The sequence below is a fragment of the Octodon degus genome, unplaced genomic scaffold, assembly GCF_000260255.1.
Source record: "Octodon degus isolate 3935 unplaced genomic scaffold, OctDeg1.0 scaffold00264, whole genome shotgun sequence".
In the NCBI taxonomy this organism is placed as follows: domain Eukaryota; kingdom Metazoa; phylum Chordata; class Mammalia; order Rodentia; family Octodontidae; genus Octodon; species Octodon degus.
In genome coordinates this window covers 2,053,074-2,059,466 of record NW_004524840.1, presented here as the reverse complement: position 1 = coordinate 2,059,466, position 6,393 = coordinate 2,053,074, and the positions used below count along the sequence as shown (strand labels likewise).

At 35.6% G+C, this 6,393-nt stretch overlaps 1 pseudogene; it reads left to right on the top strand.

Moving 5' to 3' along the window:
• The window catches only part of LOC101579023, a 10,627-nt pseudogene extending 7,619 nt beyond the window's left edge, over positions 1-3,008 (top strand).
• Positions 3,009-6,393: the final 3,385 nt, after the last annotated feature.

Sequence of the window (6,393 nt, the reverse complement as noted above, 5' to 3'; positions counted from 1 at the left end):
ATATATATATGCCTTTTAATTCTCAATTTTGCCTTACAAAATTTCCTGCAATATGGGTTACTTGCATTTGTAGTAGTTGTCTGGTTATCTAATACATATAGCTCATAAGGTCTAAAAGGAAAATAGTACAACTTTCAGCACAGATACCATTTTCTCTTTTAACTCAAAAAAAAATACTCTAAAAAGTAACTACTCTTCAGAATTCCTGAAGAATTCGGTGAGTGTCCAAATTCATGACTTGAAAGAATTTGAGTTAACTGAATTTTACCTTTCATGAACTGATTGAATTTTGCTTATGTGAATGCATTTTATTGTTAAAAATAAAACATATAAACCAAAGGCTTTTTCCGTTTTTATTTTTTGTCAGTCTATGTTTGCAGTATATAATGGTCACAGTCCTTGGGTAGATTTGGTCCATGGAAACAACACCTCTCAATTCTGCTTTAACCTTCCCCATGTCTCCTTAACCCTTCCCTCTGTCTCTTGTTGCCCTTCCTATTGGAGAAAAGGTTTGACTTACATTGCCCTGCAATCAGTCTAGCCAGCCTTAAATCTGATTACTGGCAGTCAGTTCACTTAAATGTACTGTAAACTCCACCATGTCAACACTGGATTTTATTGAAAGTTTTCAGGCCTCTTCCCATATATTCAAATGTATAAATAAGAATATCATGAACAGACCAAATTTATTGAATTTGTTCCATTTCTTTCTTTATCATACATGATTTAGGCCACTATATGTATCTATAGTTCTTATTATTTCCATTAAACTATGCCTTTATTAAGACAAACAATTCCTTATAAAGACCTCTCTTTAAATTCTTCTTATGTTATACTGTATCTGTAAAATAAAGGGAAATGGTAGAAGAAAGCACAAAATTGACAGAGTAGGCAGAAGCTCCAAACATGGATAATGCTTTCCTTCTTGTAACAAATAGGCTTATATACTAACAAGTGTTTGTATATTTATATTTGAATTTGAATTTAATGTCTACATGTGTAAGTTATCTCTTCTGACTACTTAACTGAAGATTTTTTATTAACTTTTATCTATACCAACCTTCAAAGGTATATATTCTATACTAGAATGGCATAATATGGCTGAGAGTTTTCTGAAAATCTAAGCTAAAAGAAGGAAGAAAAATGCTTAAACAGGCTGGCTAAATAGCTCAGCAGATTAAAGCACCTGCAAGCAGGCACAGCAGACGGGTGTTCGATCCCCTGGGCTGCTATGCTGTCCCCACCCCCGGGGCATGCTGAGACTGCAATTGAGACTGGGTGTGGTGGTGTGCGCCTATAATCCCAGCTCTTAGAAAGCTGTGAACAGGCAGATCACTATAAGTCTGATCTAGTAGTGAGACCCTGAACACACTCTAGACCCTTCCCTAAAATACAGAAAAGAAAGAAAAATGCTTGAACAGTTTTATTTTAATTAATATTTCATGCTTATTTCTGGTAATCTGAGCAACTACTTTGAAAACAACAATGCAATATAAAAACCAAAGTTGAATTGTTACCATTGTTTTGGAAATTTTTGTACCATTTCTCTTGTTTCATCTATTATTTTTAATTCTCCTTAAAATAAAAAGTGCTAGTTATATTGTTTAGAGGCAGAAGCGGGAGACAGCTGCGTGAGCACAGCATTCTGCAAGATCTGGGCCTCCTGGCCACTGTGGCATCAAGCACCTTCTAGCACATGAGAAGTAACTTCCTTTTGGGTTCAAGATACTAGATAATGCAATATTCAACAGAAATCCTCCTCAAATCCATTTCATTTAGGCCTTTTGTGTGAAATATATTCTAGTGTAGAATATATTAATTTGAAGGTTGGTATGGATAAAAATTAATAAAAAATCTTCAGTTAAGTAGTCAGAAGAGATAGCCTACACATGTATACATGAAGTTCACATTCAAATACAAATATACAAACATTTGTTAGTATATAAACTTATTTGTTAATAACAGTATATTATAATGCAGACAGTGACCCTTCAGATGATGAAGACCTGCTGAGCAACCTACTTACCATAGGAGTTGATATTGACATGGCTAGGAAAAGACAGCCTGGAGTGTTTAAGAGGGTGCTTACTAGTGAACAGGACCTAAAATAGTCCTTCTAACCAAAGGAGCTAGCAAAGAGGTGATTGCTAGTATCATATCAAGATATCCACGAGCCATAACATGTACCACTGAAAGTCTTTCAAAATGGTAGGATCTGTGGAGAAAGATTATCACATCACATAATCTTTAATAGAAATTGTAAACCCACTGGAATGTTCTCCTGAATCCTTTTTACAGACAAGGAACATGGAAGACATAGAGAAAAATATAAACTTCCTCTGTTCAGTCAGACTGACCTGTAAATGCCTTTGTCAATTATTGACCAATGCCCCCATATCTTCTCTAATGGTCTTGATTTGAATAAGCAGAAGGTTGAATTTTTATATGAAGTCTGATGTCTTTGGGTTATAATTACACCTCAGATTTTGTGAGAAAGATAATTTTGAAAAACTCTTTCACCTTAATTCAGAGAATAAAGCAAGTGAAAGCTACTATTGAATTTTTACAATCAACTTTCACACAGAACAAGGATAAACTGCTAGCTCTGATATGTGGTTTAGGAGCTGGAATCTTACACCTTCCCAATGACTATGTTAAAAAAAAAAACAAAGCTTACAAAAATATCAAAGAGAAGCTCTTTTCCTTGGAATGTACTGAATAGGAGGTATGGAAGTTTGTCTTCAGCTATCCAGATATGATCTTCATGGCAGAGAAAAAGTTTAATGATAAAGTTGATAGCCTCGTAACAGAAAAAAGTTGGTATTTCACAAATAATTGAAAATCTTTGGGTTCTAGATTCAAGCATAAATACCTTAAAAAGTCAAATCAAAGAATTGGTACATGTTGGTTATGACCTGAGGACATCATCAAACATCACTATTCTGTCTTGGTGTCAAAAAAGATACCAAGCTAAACTGAAAAAAATTAAAACAGAAGTTGGGGCTTAAGTGTTAAAACATAGTAGTATTTATTTTTTGATGGGTATCAAAGAAGAGTTTGATTTTTTACCGCAGATACATGTATAATGATGTATGGATATTCGGGCTTAAAGTTCGTAGCAACTCACAGCTGGTATGCTTCAGTTTCTTCTCCAAGCTACCGCTACTCCAATTTGAACTGGTGTGAGTTGTTGTTGTATGTAGGCTGCAACTGCGGGGCAGTGTGACAGCCTCTAAGTGCTGTGCAGAACAGTACAAGAGCACAGAAAAGCTCTTGTGGTTTCCATTCAGATTTAAAAATTGACAGACTCGCACTGGATGTATAACTTAGTAGTGCCAGCACTTGCCTAGCCTGTGCAAGGCTTTGAATTTGATCCCCAGCACAGCCACATAAAAATAGAAGACAACAATAACAAAAAATGGATAGATTCATTGGGGTAATCAATTCTGTTTTCTGTCATGGTTTGAATGACAGTTTCTTTTGTTTTTTCCAACATGTCAAATTAGGGTTCATTCTGAAAATAAAATGCAGTAAAAAAAAAAAATAGTTCATTGTTTGAGATTGAGTGTTCTCAGGCACATCCCCTCCTGTCTTTTCTTTTAAAGAAAAAAAGAAATACAGTGCTCAGTAATCAAAGAGAGAAATACAGAAGAAAGGTATTGCTAAACTGCTTTCACTCTTGTCATGCAAAGGTTGAGCAACAGCATTATTGTAGAAAGAATTTTCAAGTGTTTCACATGTACTGGTTGCTCCTGGGAAGTAACTGAAATATATCATCTGTCATCTAGTGTTTAAAAAGCTGCTGGTGGTAAGTTTAATAAACTCCTGCTTATTCAAGCAATATCCTTATCAAACTTCAAAGTACCACATCTAAGGCTTGAAAATCTGTATAAATTTCAAAACCTAAGTAAAATTTTATATAACGCTTGTCAGTTCTTATTTGGTTTTAATTCCTTGCTGCTTTGCTGTTTCTACTTTCTGTGAAAGGTGCTGGGAGTACCACAGATGGCTTTATAAAGCACTGGCCATATAAAGAAAATTAATGTGAAAAAAATAAAGTTCTAAAGAAAACAAATGAGATCAGTAGCAGCAAGTATGCTAAATGCCTTAGAAGTGGTAAGTGTAATAAATGTAATATGGTAAAATAGTACCGTAATCACTTAATTCAAACCAACGACTTTGAATAACTCACATAAAAATGATCTGAAAGTGTAACTATCCCCAGTGTAAAGATTAGATGACTGAATCACTGAGGTTAAGTTACTTGTCCAGGATCACGAAGATAATAGGTGGAGAAGTAAAGATTTGAATCTGGATTAAAAAAATTATGTTGAATCTCTTGCCGTGCTCCCCTCTGCGCAGGGAGCAGGTATCAGGCACAATAGTTGGACCAAAACGTGTGTTGAAAATGCTACATTGAGTCTGTAGTCTTCATATTTATTGAGGATGGAGTATAAAAAGAGATCAATAGAATTCTGGGAGCTGCAATGAAATCGAGGGAAAAAATACAAATCTTGCCAAAGTCACCGGCTTTAGAGCATCACATAGCTGCGAAAATCAAGCGGGTTTCCCGTAAGTCAATAGTAAACGATTTTTTTAAAGCACTTGTAACTTAGCTGGACTAGATATCAATAAATCTTTATGTGGATATTAAAGGCCACGACTTAACTAAAAAGTGAACAGAGTGATCCTTTTGTTGTAAGGAAAAAATGTAAGGTTGAGTATTACAGTAACAAGTCAGGAGAAGGGAGCGACAGCGTGGAGGCCCGTGCCCGCGTCTCTCTCACCCTCCTTTCCCTTCTCTATTTCATCACTGGATACCATCTCTCTAATCCTGTGTGCTAAGTTTTAAAGGAGGCACGTTTTGCAGTAATTCCACCAAGGAGAATAGGCATTTCATTGAATTTAGACAGTTGTTGGAGAAAATTTAAAAAGATAATCCAGAAGGAAGGTAAATTCTGAGAGGACAGAAGCAGTCCCCTCTTCGCAGAACGTCTCCTCTCACTTTCAGGATCGCCGGACGTCCGCAGAGACCAGCTTCTCCACTAAAAGTGACTGGAGATTAATGGAAGGGGCGGTTGGCCAGTCGCAGCGATGCATACATGGTGTATACGAAACAACACTTGAAAGAAAAAAACGCTTAAGGTCTAAAAACATCATTATGCAGAGAATCTGAACACTTCATTTACCATTTAAGAGCCTCTAGAGATCCGCATACAGATTTGTGCATATGAATATAGTAGGTCAGCTTATTTGATGACCAAGCTTTAAAGAGGAAAGAATGCACTAGTACCTTCTGCACACCAGGGGGCGGGCTATATTAGTTCACTCCACTGCCTTGGAATTTCTAAAATCGGTTAAGTTCTTCCCTTCACTCTTCGTTTTCTTCGTCACTACCTTGACCTTTGGACTATTGTTTAAAAATTCCTCCTAGTCTCTCCTTATATCATTATTCTGGAGCCCCAAAACTTGAAGCTAGCTGAGAGTTTCTACTTTAAGTATCATTTATAGGACCACTGAGAACCATTTTAAGATTGGAATAAAATTCTTCAAACTTTTAATTCATTGTTTCTAAGCCTAACCTCTTTGTTCTATGAAGCTTGACATTTCTGTACAGTACTGCAAATTGGGATGAACACGACCTAGTTTTCTGAGACTTACTTTCTTCAGATGATTTTACTCTACTTTTAGATCTCATTAAGAACAAGTCAATTAAAATCAGTGACAGATTAGAAATCAAAAAGCACATTAAAAAACAATCTTGGAATGCAGCACAGTGGCTTAACCAAAAATAGTAATTAGCAATAATATTTTCCTCTTCGTTATTAAAAAACACAGAAAATTTGAAGGTACTATCACATACTTCTTGGTGAAAAAAGGTCCCACTGCGCCTGGGGTGGTGTTGCACAGCTGTAATTTCAGCATTCTGGTAGGCAAATGTATAAGGATTATGCGTTCAAACCCTGGTTGGGAAATTTAGTGACTTAGCAAGACTTTTTCTCAAAATGGGAGTTTTGAATGGGGATTTAGCTTAGTGGAATTATCCCAGAGGCAATCTACTCAGATGATGATAGAGATAGATGATAGATAGATAGATAGATAGATAGATAGATAGATAGATAGATAGATAGACAGATCTAGTACCAGGCATATAGTTCAGTGCCACAACATCTGCCTGCCAAGCACAAGTTCCTGAGATTGAGTCCTAGTACAAAAAGGAAATAAAACTATTTCTATCTAGGTAGAATAAAATATCTACCTAGATAACTAACATATGTAAAACTTTTATAACCTATAATAAATTCAAATTGAATACAAGACTTTTTCTTATTCTTCCTTGATGTATGATGTCAAAGTTTGAATGTATATTGCATTTATAGTCTGGAGAAAAGA